Below are 17,810 nucleotides of genomic sequence, written 5' to 3' on the forward strand. Positions count from 1 at the left end.
CAGAGCTCTGGCCCCATCTTAATCTCAACTCTCCTAAAACGCCCTCTGTAGCTTTTGGCAAACGTCTTAATTTCCTAACTTTATCTACCTCAGTTTCTTTACCCATGAAAGAGAGAGAATGCAAACAGTTCTAGAGGTTATAAGGATTAATCCTTAACTATCCAGAAAAATTATTTGAAGCCAAAAATGGGCACTGTAACACGTCCGCCTGTGAGCAAAAGAGCTCCACGGAGGGCGAACAGGAGCAAGCGGAATTAGTAATTACTCGGCATACGTCGTGTTCCTTCCATTCCAGCTGCTCGGCGTGCTACGCATGAAGGATATGCATTCATAGACCAGGTGAGCAAAAGACTGTTCAAGAGAGTAAAGCAGTTCACTCTAAAAATAAAGTAGCTCACTGACAAGCTGCTTATTTCAAACTGTAGCTAATGCCCAGATGAATCTATTCAATATACCCACATCCCAACTTTTTTGCTTGAACTTCTAAATTCAAACTATTTACAAGTCAAGAAAACACAAAGGACAGAAATTAGAATCGCAAGTGTCCTAGAGCAAGCAGTCCCCCGGGAGAAACACTGCGCATGTTCAGTCTGTGAGAACAGAGTACTTACTTGCTTATCTAATCTTCGATAGTTACAGCACAATAACAAAACCAGGAAATTTATGAGTCAACCGTTGCCTTCTTTTTTCATTTAGGCAACTATATTATATCTCTGTTGATTTTTCTTTTTTCTTTTTATTGCAGACTAATTGACACACACTGTTACATTAGTTTCTGGTGTACAACATAGTGATTTGACAACTCTGTTAGACTATGCTCGTCACAAGTGTACCTACCATTTGTCACCATACAATACCACTGACTATATTCCCTATGCTATACCTTTCATTTCATAACTGTAAGAGTGTTCCTCCCCCCCCTTCACCCATCTTGCTCACCCCTCCCCAACCTCCTCCTCCTGGCAACTACCACTTTGTTCTCTGTATTGTGAGTCTGTTTCTGCTTTTTTTGTTTGCTGGGTTTTTTTTAAATTCCACATATAAGTGAAATCATATGTTTGACTGAATTTCACTTAGCATAATACCCTCTAGGTCCATCCATGTTGTCACAAATAGCAAGATCTCATCTTTGTTGTGGCTGAGTAATAGTCCATTGTGTGTGTACGTATGTATACCACGTCTTCTTTATCTAGTCATCTAATAACAGATGCTTAGTTGTTTCAATGTCTTGGCTATTATTAATGCTGCAATAAAACATAAGAGTGCATATGTCTTTTTGAATTAGTGTTTTTGCTTGCTTTGGGTAAATACCAAGTAGTGGTAATATTGGACTATATGGTATTTCTATTTTTAATTTTTTGAGGAACCTCCTTACTGTTTTTCACAGTGACTGTACCAATTTATTTCCTTACCAAGAATATACAAGTGTTCCTTTTTCTCACATCTTCACCAACACTTGTTATTTCACTGTTATTTTGATACTAGCCATTCTGACAGGTGTAAGGTGATATCTCATTATGGTTTTGATTTCTATTTCCCTCATGATTAGTGATATTGAGCATCTTTTCATGTGTCTGTTGGCCACCTGCATGTCTTCTTTGGAAAAATGTCTATTTGAGTCCTCTATCCATTTTTTAATCAGATTGTTTGTTTCCTTGGTGTTGAGTTGGAAAAGTTGTTTGTGTATTTTGGATATTGATCCTTTATCACATGTATCGTTTGCAAATATCTTCTCCCACTCAGTAGGTTACCTTTTCATGTTATTGATGATTTCCTTTACTATGCAAAAGCTTTTGATTTTGGTATTGTTAACAATAGTTTATTTTTGCTTTTGTTTCTCTTGCTGGAGGAGACATATCTAGAAAAATGTTGCCAAGGCCAGTGACCAAGAGACTACTACCTGTGCTTTCTTCAAGGAGTTTCATGGTTTCAGGTCTCACATTTAGGTGTTTAATCCATTTTTATTTTATTTTTGTGTGTGGTTGGAGGAAGCGCATAGTTTCACCCTTTTGTGTGTAGCTGTCCAGTTTTCCAGGCACCGTTTATTGAGGAGACTTTAGTTTCCCCTTTGTGTACACTTACCTCTTTTTGTCAGAGATTAATTGACCATGTATGCATGGGTTTATCTCTGGCTTTCTATCCTGTTCCATTGATCTATGTGTCTGTTTTTGTGCTATATGTGTTTTGATTATTTTATAGTTTCATAGTATCATTTAAAATCTGGGATGTGATACCTCTGCTTTGTTCTTTCTTATGATTCCTTTGGCTATTCAGAGTCTTTTGTGGTTGCATACGAATTTTAGGACTATTTCTTCTACTTCTGTGAAAGATGCTATTGGTAGGGATTGGATTGGATTTGTAGATTGCTTTGGATAGAATGGGTATTATAACACTATGAATTCTTCCAATCCATAAGCATGGTATGTCTTGCTATTATTAGTGCTATCTTCAGTTTCCTTCATTAATGTTTTACAGTTTTCAGAGGACAGCTCTTTCACCAACTTGGTTAAGTTTATTCCTAGGTATTTGATTCTTTTTCGTGGAATTATAAATGAGATTGTTTTCTTAATTTCCCTTTCTGCTATTTCATATCATCTGCAAATACTGGCAGTTTTACTTCTTCCTTATCAGTTTGGATGCTTTTTGTTTCTTTTTCTTGTCTGACTGCTATGACTGGGACTTCTAATACCACGATGAATGAAAGTGGCTGCAGTAGACATCCTTGTCTTTTCTTGATCTTTAAGGAAAAACTCTGTTTTTCACCAAAGAGAATGACATTAGCTATGGGTTGTCATATAGGGATTTTAATATGTTGAGGCATGTTTCCTCTAAACCCACTTTGGAGAGTTTTTATCATTAGTAGATGTTGAATTTTGTCAAATACTCTTTCTGCATCTATCGAGAAGATCATATGATTATACTTCATGTTATTTATGTGGTACATCACATTGATTTGTGGATCTTGAACCCACTCGATAGTGCTAATGATCCTTTTAATGTTTTGTTGAACGCAGTTTGCTCTTTGTTGAGGATTTTTGGTTCTATGTTCATCAGGGATATTGACTTGTAGTTTTCTTTTTTTGTAATATTTTTGTCTGGTTTTGCTATCAGGATAATGCTGGCCTCATAGAATGTATTTGGAAGCTTTCCTTCCTCTTCTATTTTTTTTTTTTAATAGTTTGAGGAGAATAGATATGAACTCTTCTTTAAATGTTTGGGAGACTTCATCTGTGAATTCATCTGGTCCTGGACTTCTGTTTCTTGGGAATTTTTGATTACTACTTTAATTTCATTACTACTAATTCATCTATTCAGATGTTCTACTTTTTCCTGGTAAAGTTTTGGAAGATTGTATGTTTCTAGGAATTTATCCATTTTCTTCTAGGTTGTCCAATTTGTTGGCATATAATTTTTCATAGTGGTCTCATATAAACCTTTGTATTTCTGTGGTGGTGGTGATTACTTCTCCTCTTTCACTCCTGAATTTATTTGAGTCTTCTCTCCTTTTGATGAGTGTGGCTAAAGGTTTATCAATTTTATTCAACTTTTCAAAGAACCAGCTCTTGGTTTCATTGATCTTTTATATTGTGTTTTTAGTCTCTATTTCATTTATTTCCACTGTAATCTTTATTTTTTCCTTCTATCTATTAACTTTGGGCTTTGTTCTCTTTTTCTAGTTCCTTTAGGTGTAAGGTTAGATTTTTATGTTCAATATTTATCTTGTTTCTTGAGATAGGCCTGTATTGCTGTACATTTCTCTCTTTTGTTGTATCCCAAAGATTTTGGACCATTGTGTTTTCATTTTTATTTGTCTCCATATTTTTTTTTAATTTCCTCTTTGATTTCTTGTTGACCCGTTGGTGGTTTAGTAGCAGTTGATTAGCCTCCACATGTTTGTGTTTCTTCCTGTTTTTGCCTTGTAATTGATTTCCTGTTTTATATCATTTGTGGTTAGAAAGGATGCTTGATATGATTTCAGTCTTCTTAAATTTACTGAAACTTATTTTGTCTCCTAACTTGTGATTTATCCTGGAGAATATTCCATGTGCACTTGAAAAAGGATATTGATTTTGGGTGGAATATTATGTATAATGTGGCCACTCTCTTCTGGTCTGCAAAGTTTCTGCTGAAAAGATGGCTGATAGCCTTATGGGGTTTCCCTTGTATATAGCTGTTTTCTTTTCTGTTGCTGCTTTTAAAATTCTCTTTATCTTTGACATTTCAATTATTATGTGTCATGGTGTGGCTCTCTTTACGTTCATTTGTTTAGACCGCTCTGTGCTTCCTGAACCTGGATATCTGTTATTTTCCCCATATTAGGGAAGTTTTCAGCTGTTATTTTTTTCAAGTAAGTTTTCTGCCCCTTTCTTTCCATTCTCTTCTGGGATTCCTATAATGGGAATGTGTTTGCTTGATGTTGTCCAAGAAATCTCTTAACCTATCCTCTTCTTTAGTTAATCTTTTTCTTTTTGCTATTCAGCTGGGCACTTTCCATTACTCTGCCTTCTAAATCACTAATCCATTTTTCTGCATCCTCTAATCTATTGATTATTCCCTCCAGTGTATTTTTCATTTCAGTTATTATATTCTTCAACTTTGGTTGTTTTTTTAAAAAATATATATTTTATAGTCTCTATCTCTAAAGTTCTCACTGCGTTCGTTCACTTTTCTCTCCAGTCTGGTGAGCATCTTTATGACCATTACTTTGAACTCTTTATCAGGTAGCCTGCTGTTCCATTTAGTTCTTTTTCTCAAGTTTTGTCTTATTCTTTAATTTTCAGAATATTCTGTCTCATTTTGCTTGACTTTGTGGGTTTCTATGAATAAGGCTGTACAGCTAGTTCTCTTAAACCTTAAGGGATGGTTTTGGGTATGGTCATCCCCTATGTAGACTGTGTGTGTCTAGTGACTTTGGCTGGCAATGGCTGAGAGTCTCAGGGCATCCAGGGCTAGGCCAGAGCTGAATTGGATGTGGGCCAGGGTGATCCTGTGGCTCTTAGCAGAGAGCACCCTGGCAGGATAGCTGAATCTGAACTAGGTGGAACTCTGGGGGTCCTGGGCTTTCCAGAAAAAGGGTACCCTGGCAAGACAGCTGAAGCTGATGTGGGTACAAGCCGAAGTATCTTAGGCACTTTGCACAGTGGGCATGTTGATGGGGCTACTGCAACCTGGCTCAGGCCAGGGTCTCAGGGGCACTGTACATCAGGGGTCCCTGACAAGTCATCAGGGGCCAAAGAGGTATGAGCCAGGGATGTGCCCCCTGGGGTGGGGGTTCCCTTTGTTATCACATCTCTATCTCTCTTACCATCCTTTATGGGGTCCCTCTATCTGTTGTTGTGCAGAAACTGTTCACTCGACCCTCAGTTCTTCAGGAGGAGTTGCTTTACAAACAGATGTAGATTTGGTGTGTCCATGGAGGAGGGGAGTTCAGTATCTTCCTACGCCACCATCTTGGATCTCCCTTCCCCAGAGTTTTTAAATATCTTGACATTACCTTACGGATATTGGTCCTTCTTCAGGGGATTTTAGGCCTTACACCAATCTCATAAAATACAATAGTTTACATGAGCAAAGACTCATTACCAAAGGCTATGGGAGGATGAAAGATAGTGAAGTCTTGCACTTCCTCCACTGTCTATAATGGAAAACCACCTTTATTCTAAGTCCACTTGTATCCCCTCTTCCCGGTTAAACAAATCAGTTTCCTAGGGCTTCCATTCTGAACTTAGCTACTAAAAAAAAAAGTACTGGCTTTTGAACAGGAGGTTGTAGGAAGTCAAAAGATTACTAAACTAGGTTTCTATTTCTGTCTTCACCATTGAACAGCAATGGTGGAATCTCTGTTTCCAAACCTATGAAACAGGGACACTATAGAGGCTTATAGCAGAATAAAGAATATGCAGTCTTCAGATCAGACCTTCTGGGTTTAATTCCTGGCTGAATCACATACAGCTAACATAACTGGCGTGAGTTACCTCTCTCTGTTTTCTAACTAGTAGAGCAGGAATGTAATAATCATAGGGAATGTTGTGAGGATGAAATGATTATATATATAAATCACTTAGAACTGATGGAGGCCTATGGTTAGTGGTCCATCAAAGTTTAGCTGCTACCATCATCACTATCATCATCTTCTAGACTATCCCTAAGAGTTTGGTGTAAAGCACAAATGAATACAGAAATTCATCGTGAACTGCAAAGAACTACATGAGTTTAAGTTATAATTATTTTTAATAATTAGTCCAGATCTGAGAGTCTGAGATATCCCAGACTATGTAAAAGCCATAATAAGCAGCTCTCAGAGAGAGGCAGCACACTCCATCCGTGGCTTGGGAAAGTCTTCTTTCTTCAAAAGATAGGAGCTAGCAATCAGGAAAGCCCATCTGCTTATTCCAGCTCTAATATCATATGGTAGGAAAATTCTTTCATCAATCTGTGCCTCAGTCTCCTCTTCTTTCCAGAGTACCATGGCTTCAACTGCCTCATCCAGTGATCTGTGCAGGCAAGGAGGCTACTTGTTCCCAAGGAGAGAGGAGTGTTTGCTGTACAGAAAGCCCGTAGGAGATTCAAGAAGGAGAGGAGGAGAGTGAAACGTGGTGAAATGTAGAAGACAAACTTGGGAGTCTGCAAGGCCAGAGCTGCTTTTCCAGCAGTAGACCTGGGGGTGGTGTGATATACTCAGAAAAAGATCAACAGTTAAGGCAGCATGGACAATCTAACATAGAAAGGGGAGGAGAAAGAAATGGCAGGTTGCCTATTTTATTGGTAGAAATTTCACCTGCCAACTCAGGTGAGAAAGAAATGCAACTGTATTTTTCTCTTACTGAACTAACGATTGAGCCCCTATTTTTAAAGTGGTGGAGACACCCTCAAGTAGTTCCTGTTCTAGTCTTTGTGGCTCTCTCACACATACCATGCCGGAACTTCTCAAATGCTCTTTATCAATGAAGCCTTTCCTAATCACACTATATAAAATATCAGCCTCAACCCTATTCCAAACCCCTGCATTGTTCTGGTTTACTTTTTTCTCCAGTGCGCTAGTACCACTTGATATATCTCTCTCTAATTTGTTAGTTGTTTATCTTCCCCGACTAGAATTGAAGCCCCACGAGGACTTTGTTGAGAATCAAGATCACCTGTGGCAATATAACTTAGATGACTGTGGACCATCTGTGTCAGCATGACTTAGTTGTTCATTACTGAAAAACTTTGCCCAGAAAAGGCAAGGCTATAAGTCAATAAATAACTTTATGGTTTACTTCAGAAAATTCCCTCAGAACAATTTATCAAAGACAATGACCTCACCTGGACAGTTTGCTCACCAATGATGGTTTACTTAGCAAGACTCGCTTCGAGAATGGTCTTCTCTGTTGTGATCAATCCTGAAAGATTATATCACAATCTCTGTTAAATTCCATTCCGTTCACCACTTTGAAAGACCTACCTTAAACTACTTGAGTTCAGACCCCAAAGTCGTAATATCATTTTAGTTTGACTTCTTTCTAAGACACTCTTAAAACTCCATCAAGGTAGTAGTCTCCCTTACTGCAGCAAGTTCTAGTAAATTTACCTCTGCTTTATTAACACATTGTCTGGTGATATTTTGGGGGAAATCAACATTGGTTTGTTTAATTCTGTGTTTATAGGAAGATAATATGAGTTCTGTAAGAATTTTTTGAATGAATGAGTGAATGAACTAAAGAATAGATGTAGGTCTCCACCCTCCAGTCCCTTCAATTTGTTCAAGGGGGTTTATGCACTGGCACCTGGTCTGTAGTACAGTTCCAGACTGGCATCTGTTATGACATTAGTCATCCTTTTAGGTTCTTGGCCATTGGATCCTGAAGGGTCATTCTTTTGTTCTTATCTGTCCTAGCTCCTCAAAACCCTAATGGAATTCTTGGTTATTTCTATATAGTCGTCATTCTATACTTCCAAGCTTCAAAATACTCACTAGGAGTGTCTTGGTCTTTTTCCCATCTTTTTGCCATTCTGAATGTATGATAAATCTTTTGACTGTTATGTGCCCTGCTGGCTGTTTGAAGCCCATTCACCTAAGTGCACTAACCATTTATTCTATCCGCATAAAGTACTTTGCACTTCTGCTTGAGGAACTGGAGCCTGCCAATGCCCTAGGCCAAGGGTTGGCAAAGGTTTTCTGTGAAGGGCTACGTAGTAAATAGTTTAGGCTATGCAAGCTCTATGTAACTATAAGGTCTCTGTTGCAACTATTCAATTCTGCCATTTTAACATAGAAGGAACAAAAGATAATATATAAATGAATGGGTATACATTACAAAAACAGGCAGCTGGCTTGTGGGACAGTCAGTCTGCAGACTCTTCCTTTTGCTTTCCCTGGGTATGAAAGACAGACCTTCTTTATTCTTAAATCCACAAATCTATAGAGGTTTGCTCTCCTACCCCAAATCTCAATCCACTTTTAGGGCCAGGTTATATAACTCCTACTGAGCCCTTCCAACATTCTAATCTCTTTACTTTTCCTTTAATCTTTTTTTTTTTTTTGGTCCCAAGTCTTAGGGACAAGAAAATGCTGGCTTTGATAAATGACTTTTTCTTCCAAATCTATTATTTTATCTTTGTACCTCAGCTTTAAGAAATGTCAAGTACTTGACTCTCTTATCTATTCCTCTTGAGGAAAAGAGGTGATATTTCTCCAACTGGGAGGGTGTAAAAACATAATAATAGGATACTCCAGGAGGAAATATCAGCTAATATTTCAAAATATCATGGCATTTTATCATAACATGATTCCTGGGGAGAAGAGGAGAAAGAAAAGGGAAGAGAACTCAGGCAGTCTCAGTGGGATAGCTAGGGGAATGCACTGTGATAGCACTGAAGGTCCAGACTCTGCTTCACATGGGATGAAAGTGAGCCATGACGCAGCAGGCCTTTCTCTCACTACCCCAGTCTGGTTGGGGCCAACAGAAAGGTTTCCTGCCATTCAAACTAAAGAAAGCGTTTAGGTGTGAGCCTTAGACCAGAAGAGAAATTTGACTCTTTCTGAGGGGTGGTATCTGGAGAAAGGAGGCAGGTAGCAGCTCTAAGGTGATGTCATCTAAGCATTCGACTCATTTTCTAATGATTGGCAACGGGATTGTGACAAATTAACAGTTCAATGAAATTAGCCCAAAAAAATAAAAAAAGATTATGAATTGAACTGTAGCAAACGGAGTCTTTCCATGGATCTCAAACAGACATGGTCAAATATAAAATGTGGCTGGAGATACCACGTGAGTTTAATGTTACATATCACAGAAGGCGGTTTCCATTTGGAAATGGTCATAGTAGTTCCTCCTCTAAAAATGATTGAGTTCCTGTTTGCGGGTAAAGAGCCTGCCTTGCATTTATACAGTGTCTTATAATTTCCAGGGTGCTTTTGTCCTCTGTGCCCATTACACAAAAGTATTTCATAATAGGAGAGAGGCACACAAATGGGTCATGATCTGAGATTTTAAAAAAAAGAAGAACAAATACTAAAGTGGCTAATATTTTCCCGAATGAAATTACAGAACCTACTTTGCAGGCTGGGGGACACTGTGAGAAGAGAAATGTGGAAAAGGGAATTTTAGAAAGATACGTTAAAGGAGATGGATTTCAGAAGGATGAAAGGGCAAAGGCAACTTTTATCATAACAGAGTATAGGTCATTCATCTCCTTGTTTAAATTTATTCTGACTCATTTTCTTTTTTTGGTGCAATTGTAAGTGGGATTGTTTTCTTAATTTCTCTTTCTGCTAAATGTATAATCGACAGATTTCTATATGTTAATTTTGTAGCCTCCGATTTTACTGAATTCCTTCATCAGTTATACTAGTTTTTTGGTAGAGTTTTTAGGGTTTTCTATATACAGTATCATGTCCTCTGCAAACAGTGATAGTTTTACTTTTTCCTTACCAATTTAGATGCCTTTTTTTTTAAGATTTTATTTATTTGACAGAGAGAGACAGCCAGCGAGAGACGGAACACAAGCAGGGGGAGTGGGAGAGGAAGAAGCAGGCTCCCAGCAGAAGAGACTGACGTGGGGCTCGATCCCGGAACGCCGGGATCACGCCCTGAGCCGAAGGCAGACGCTTAACGACTGAGCCACCCAGGCGCCCCTAGATGCCTTTTTTTCTTGTCTAACTGCTGGAGCTAGGACTTCCAGTACTATATTGAATAAAAGTGTCAAGAGTAGAATGCCTGTCTTGTTCCTGATCCTGAAAAACTCTCAGTTGTTCACCATTTAACATGATGTTAGCTGTAGGTTTTCCATATATGGTCTTATGTTGAGGTATGTTCCTTCTAAACCCACTTTGTTGAGAGCTGTTATGAATGGATGTTATATTTTGTCAATTAATTAATTTGTAAATATTGAACTATCTAGACATCCTTGGAGTAAATCCCTCTTGATTGTGGTGAATGATTCTTTAAATTTTAATTCCAGTATAATTGACATAGTGTTACATTAGTTTCAGGTATACAGTATAGTGATTCAACAATTCTATACTTTACTCAGTGCTCATCATGAACAGATGGTGTACGTTGTCAAGTGCTTTTTCTGCATCTATTAAAATTATATGATTTTTATTATTTCTCTTGTTGACATGATGTATCATGTTGACTGGTTTGAGAATATTGAAATACCCCTGCATCATGGGAATAAAACCCACTTGATCATGGTGAATTCTTTCTTAAATGTATTGTTGGCTTCAGTTCACTAGTATTTTCTTGAGAAATTTTGCATCTATGCTCATCAGGGATATTGGACTGTAGTTCTCTTTCTTTGTAGTATCTTGGCTAGTTTTTTTTTTAAGATTTTATTTATTTATATTAGAGAGGTAGAGGTTGAGAAAGCGAGACATGAGTAGGGTAGAAGGAGAAGCAGGCTCCCCAGTGAGCAGGAAGCCCAATTCAGGACTCAATCCCAGGACCCTGGGATCTTGACCTGAGCTGAAGACAGAAGCTTAACTGACTGAACCACCAGGTGCCCTTCATCTAGTTTTTATATTAGGGTAATGCTGGCCTCATAGAATGAATTTGGAAGCTTTTCTTCCTCTTCTATTTTTTTTTTTTTTGAATAGTTTGAGAAGAATAGGTATTAACTCTCCTTTAAATGTGTGGTAGGATTCACCTGTGAAGTCAGCTGGTCCTGGACTTCTATTTGTTGGGAGTTTTTTGATTACTGATTCAATTTAATTGCTGGTAATGGTCTGTGCAAATTTTTCGTTTCTTCCTGATTCAGTTTTGGAAGGTTATATGTTCTTAGGAATATGTCCACTTCTTCTAGTTGTCTGATTTTTGGCATATACTTTCTTTTATTTTAAGATTTTATTTATTTATTTTAGAAAGAAAGAGGTCAGGAAGGAGAGGCAGAGGGAGTGCGAGAGGGTGAGGGAGAGAATCTCAAGCAGGCTCCACACTGAGTGCAAAGCCCAACTCAGGGCTCAATCCCATGACTCTGAGACGATGACCGGAGCCGAAGCCAAGAGTCAGACTCTTAACCAATTAAGCCACCCAGGTACCCTGGCATATACTTTCTTGTATTCTTTTACACTCCTTTGTATTTCTATGGTGTCAATTTCTATGGTGTATTTCTATGGTGTCAATTTCTATGGTGTCAATTGTTATTTCTCCTCTTTCATTTCTGATTTTGTTGATTTGAATCCTCTCTCCCTCTCTTTCTGATGCATCTGACTAAAGGTTTATCTAGTTTGTTCATTTTTTCAAAGAACCAGCTCCTGGTTTCATTGATCTGTTCTATGGTATCTTTTTAGTTTCTATTTTATTTATTTTTGCTCTGATCTTTATTATTTCCCTCCTTCGACTGATTTTGGGTTTAGTTTGTTCTCCCTTTTTTTTTTTTTTTTTTTAATCTCCTTATGGCTTTAGAAGTGTAAGATTAGGTTGTTTCAGATTTTTCTTGCTTCTTGCAGTAGGCATATATGACTGGAAACTTCCCTTTTAGAACAGTTTTTCCTGCATCCTGAGGATTTTGGACCTTCTGTTTTCATTTCCATTTGTCTCCTTGTATTTTTTATTTCCTCTTTGATTTCTTGGTCTACCCATTCATTGTTTAGTAGCGTGTTATTTTACCTCCATGTATTTGTTCTCTTCCCAGATTTTTTTCTTGTGGCTGATTTCTAGTTTCATAGCATTGTGATCAGAAATGACACATGGAATGACTTTAGTCTTTTTGAATTTGTAGAAACTTTTTTGTGGCCTAATATGTGATCTACTCTGGAGAATGTTCCATGTGCACTTGAAAAGAATGTGTATTCTCTGCTTTTTGGATGGAGGTTCTGAGTGTATCTGTTAGACTCATTTGGTCCAATGTGTCATTCGAAGACACAGTTTCCTTGTTGATTTTGTGTTTGGATGATCTATCCATTGATGTAAGTGGGGTGCTAAAGTCCCCTCCTATTGTATTACTATTGATTACTTCCTTTATGTGTGTTATTAACTGCTTTATATACTTGGGTGCTCCCATGTTGGGTGCATAAATATTCATGTAAAGAAGTGTCCTTCTTTGTCTCTTGTTACAGTCTTTGTTTTAAAGTTTATTTTCTCCAATATAAGAATTGCTACCTTGGCTTTCTTTTCACTTCCATTTGCATGATAAGTGCTTTTCTATCCCTTCACTTTCAATCTGCATGTGTCCTCGGGTCTGCAATGAGTCTCTTGTAGCAGCTTATACATGGATTTGCTTTTTTATCTATTCTGTCACCCTATGTCTTTTGATTTGCATTCAAAGTATTTGATAGATATGTACTTACTGACATTTTCTTACTTGTTTAACACTTGCTTTTGTAGTTCTCTATTCTCTTGCTCTCTTTTCTCATGGTTTGCTGATTAATATACTTGGGTTTCTTTCTCTTTATTTTTTGCATATTTGTTACTGGTTTTTGATTCATGGTTCCATTAGGTTTATATACATCATCTAATGCATAGAGAAGTCTATATTAAGTTGATTGTCACTTAAGTTTGAACCCATTCTTTATTTCCTTCCTCTCACATTTTAGGTATAAGGTGTCATACTTTACATCATTTTATTTTGTGAATCCCTTAACTGATTTTTTTTTTAAAGATTTTATTTATTTATTTGACAGAGTGAGATATAGGCAGCGAGAGAGGGAACACAGTAGGGGAGTGGGAGAGGAAGAAGCAGGCTCCCAGCGGAGAAGTCTGATGCGGGGCTCAATCCCAGAACGCCAGGACCACGCCCTGAGCCGAAGGCAGACGCTTAACACTGAGCCACCCAGGCGCCCCTTAACTGATGTTTATAGATATATTTAATTTTACTGCTTTTGTGCTTCCTACTTTTCTTCCTACTTACCGTCTTTCATTTCCACTTAAAAAGTCCCCTTTAGGAGCGCCTGGGTGCCTCAGTCAGTTAAGTGTCTGACTCTTGATCTCAGCTCAGGGCTTGTTCTCAGGGTCGTGAGCTCAGGCCCTGCATTGGGCTCCACACTGGGCACGGAACCTACTTGAAAGTCTCCATTAACATTTCTTGTAAGGCTGGTTTAATAGTCATTAATTCCTTTAACTTTTGTTTGTCTGGGAAACTCTTTATTTCTCCTTCTAGTCTCAATGATAACCGTGCTTGATAGAGTATTCTTGGTTGCAGGTTTTTTCTTTTAGCACTTTCAATATATCATACCATTGCCTCGTGGCCTAAATGTTTCAGCTGAAAAATCAGTTGATAACCTTATGGGGTTTCCCTTATAGCTGCTTTCTTTTCTCTTGCTGTTTTTAAAATTCTCTCTTTAGCACTACTTTTTGCCCTTTTAATTACTATGTATCTTGGTGTGGACTTCCTTGGGTTGATTTTCTTGGAGGCTCTGTGCCTCCTGGATCTGGATTTCTGTTTCCTTCCCCAGATTCAGGAAGTTTTCAGCTATTATTTCTTTAAATACATTTTCTACCCTTTTACTCTGTCTTCTCCTTCTGGGATTCCCTATAATGCAAATGTCATTACTTGATGCCATGGAGTTCCCTGCCTATTTTCATTTTTTGTTGTTATTTTTTCGCCTCTCCTGTCTGGCTTGGTTGCTTTCCATTACTCTGTCCTCTAGGTTGTTGATCCTTCTGCTTCCTCTAGTCTCCCATTTATTCCCTCTAGTGTATTTTTAATTTAGTTATTGAGTTCTTCATCTCTGATTGGTTCTTTTTTCTGTTTTCTCTTTGTTGAGGGTCTCATGCGGGTCCTGACCACCATTACTTTAAATATTCTAACAGTTATATTACTTATCTCTGTTTTGTTTCATTCTCTTGCTGTGATTTTGTCCTATTCTTTCCTTTGGGTCATGTTCCTCTGTCTCCTCATTTAGTCTAATTCTCTGGGTCTTTTTCTCTGTGTTTCATGATGTTTCTGGGATGTCTTTTCTGTGTATTTTGTTCACCCTACTGTTGTGGCTGAGCTGTGTTTGCTTTTAGTCCAGTCATCTGTAATGGCTCTCTGCCTATCGTGGGCAGGATTTTGCCTGTGTTGTTAGTGGGCCAGTCTGAGGCCACCTTGGGCTTCAGTTGAATCAGACCAGGCATTTGTCAGAGATAGCATAACACCAAACTACAGGGCACTTTCCCTATGTTGTCTCCTGAGAAGCTTTCATTGGCAGACAGGACCTGCAGTCAGACCAGATGTCTGCTCCCAGCCTGCTGCTGGGGCCATGGTTGCACTGGTATGTGTTATTATCTTCCCCTCTCCCCAGAAGTGGTGTAGGCCCCTGTAAGGGCTGCTTGCACACTGACAGGCTTGTGGCTCCACTTGGGCTCTGGCCAGGGCATATTGGAGAGGGAATTCTGCAGGAGAATGTTGGGATGGGGCATGTGTGTTAGCAAGGTTTTCAGGTCTGTTGTGGGAAGAGACCTGGAATTGCTTTAGGAAACTGCAGCAGGACTGGAGAGGGCGGATCCACAGAAGAATATGGGGGTGGGGGCATGTGTTAGCAAAGTTTGCAGAGGTCTGCTGTGGGAGGACACCTGGAGCTGAGGCCTGGCTGGAGGGTCATGTCTACAAGAGAATGTGAGGGCAGGGTGCGCTGCTAGCAAGTTAGGTGGAGAGTGTTGGCACTGTGCTGGTTCTTGCAGTGTCAGTGTGTGTAGGCTGCGGAGCAGGGGAGGAAAATGGCGTCTGCCAGCTCCATTGTTCCTGGAGAAATCTCTGAAGGATTTCTACTCATCTAGCATATGCTCTGAGATTAGTAAATAAATCTTCCCCTATACCCCAGGTATTTTTCAAACTGCTCTTTCTATTCCATATCTGTGTGGGACTGTTTGTTGTGGCATCTCTTTAAGGGTAGGGACTCAGTTTCCTTTCACTCTCCAGCTCTCCCAGAGCTGATCCTGCTGATTTTTAAAGTTCCAGATGTTAGGCCCCACTGATTGTAAAAACGCCACAAATTAGGCCCCACTTGTTTTCAAACCCACATGTAATGGATATTTGTCTTCCCCATGTGGGTTCCCCAGGCCTGGGGTGCTTAGTTTGAGGGTCTGTTTCTCTCCCTTCTCTGAGCTTGTGGTGTCCCTCCCTCCCATGGCCAGTCCCATGGGTCTGTTTAGCTCCCAACCACATCTCTGCTCTTCCTACCCTCTTTGATATGGCCTATTCCCTACATTTAGCTGTGGTAAGTCTGTTCTGCCAGGCTTTGGGTCATTTTCTGGGTTTTTTACCCTTATATGGGTGTTATCTAGGTATATTCAAAGGGTGGGGTAAGCTCAAAACCCTCCTACTCTGGCATTGGCCCTGGAAGTCCCCAGTGAATGACATTTTTCATATATTGTTAATTTGGTTTGCTAATGTTTTATTTAGGATTTTTATATCCATGTTCATTAAAGACATTGGCCTATAGTTTTCCTTTTTTGTAGTGTATTCTTGTGGTTTTGGTATTAGAGTAGTGCTCATTGAAGGTATTTGGAAGTTTTCCTTCCATTCTACTTTTTGCAGTAGTTTTAAGAGAATAGGTATTAACTCTTCTCTAAATATTTGTTAGAATGTACCTGTAAAACCATCTAGTCCTGGGCTTTTGTTGAAAGTTTTTTTATTTTTTAAAAAGAGATTTTATGTATTTGATAGAAAGGGGGAGGAGCAGAGGGAGAGAGACAAGCAGATTCTGCACTGAGCACAGAGCCTGACAGAGTTCCATCCCATGACCTTGAGATCATGACCTGGGCAGAAATCGAGAGTCAGACTCTTAACTGACTGAGCCACCCAGGCATACCTGTTAAGGTTTTGTGTGTGTGTGTGTGTGTGTGTGTGTGTGTGTGTGTGTGTGTTTAATTACTGATTCAATTTCATTACTAGTAATAGGTCTGTTCCAATATTCAATTTATTCCTGATTCAGTTTTGGGAGATTGTATGTTTCTAAGAATTTATACACTTCTCTATTGTCCAATTTGTTGCCATGTAGTTTTTCATGATATTCTCTTGTAATCCTTTATATTTCTGTGGTGTCAGTTATTATTCCCCTTTGTCTTTTCTGATTTTACTTGAGGCCTTCTTGTTTTCTTTGAGTCTGGCTAAAGGCTTATCAATTTTGTTTATCTTTTCAAACCAGTAGCTCATGTTTTCATTGATCTTTTCTGTTGTGTTTTAGTCTCCATTTTATTTAGTCATGCTCTAATTTTTATTTATTTATTTTCTTCTAGCTTTTGGGTATTGTTTGTTTCTTTTTTCTTTTTCTTTTTCTTTTTTTTTTTAGCATCTGTATATGTAAGGTTAGGTTGTTTATTTGAGATTTTTCTTGTTTTTTGAGATAGGACTATATTTCTAGAAACTTCCCTCTTAGGACTACTTTTGCTGCATCCTAAAGATTTGGACCATTGTGTTTTTATTTTCATTTGTCTCCATGTATTTTCTTTCTTTCTTTTTTTCCTTTTTACTTGGTTGCTTGCTTGCTTTCCTTTTTTTTTTTTTTTTTAAGATTGTATTTATTTATCAGAGAGAGAGAGAAAGAACACAAGCACAGGGAGCGGCAGGCAGAGGGAAAAGCAGGCTCCCCGCTGATCAAGGAGCCTGATGTGGCACTCAATCCCAGGATGCTGGAATCATGACATGAGCCAAAGGCAGATGCTTAACCAACTGAGCCACCCAGGCATCTCACTTCCTCTTGATTTCTTGATTGACCCATTGGTAGTTTCGTAGCATGGCGCTTGTGTTCTTTCCAGATTTTTCCTGGTAATTGATTTCTAGCTTTATACCACTATGGTGAGAAAAAAAAAAATGCTTAAGATCATTTCAGTCTTCTTAAATTTATTAACACTTGTTTTGTGTCCTAATATATGGTCTATCCAGGAGAATATTCCATATGCACTTGAATGTGTATTCTGCTCTTTTTGGATGGAATGTTCTGTATATATCTGTTAGGTGGATCTGGTCTAGTGTGCCATTCAAAGCCACTGTTCCTTTGTTGATTTTCTGTCTGGATAATCTATCTATTGATGTAAGTGGGGTGTTAAAGTCCCCTACTATTATTGTATTACTGTCCATTTCCTTCTTTATGTCTGCTAATATTTACTTTATGTATTCAGACGGTCCTATGTTAGGTGTATAGATATTTATAATTGTTAGATCCACTTGTTGGATTGATCTCTTTTCATTATGTAATGCCCTTCTTTGTCTATTGTTACAATCTTTGTTTTAAAGTCTATTTTGTCCAATTTAAATGTTGCTACTCTGACCTTTTCTTTTTCTTTCTCTCTCTCTCTCTCTTCCTTCCTTCCTTCCTTTCTTTCTTTCTTTCTTTCTTTCTTTCTTTCTTTCTTTTTGCTTCCATTTCCATGGAATGTTTTTCCATCCCTTCACTTTCAGTCTAT

Source organism: Ursus maritimus, unplaced genomic scaffold (assembly GCF_017311325.1).
Source record: "Ursus maritimus isolate PB19 unplaced genomic scaffold, ASM1731132v1 scaffold_12, whole genome shotgun sequence".
NCBI classification, from domain to species: domain Eukaryota; kingdom Metazoa; phylum Chordata; class Mammalia; order Carnivora; family Ursidae; genus Ursus; species Ursus maritimus.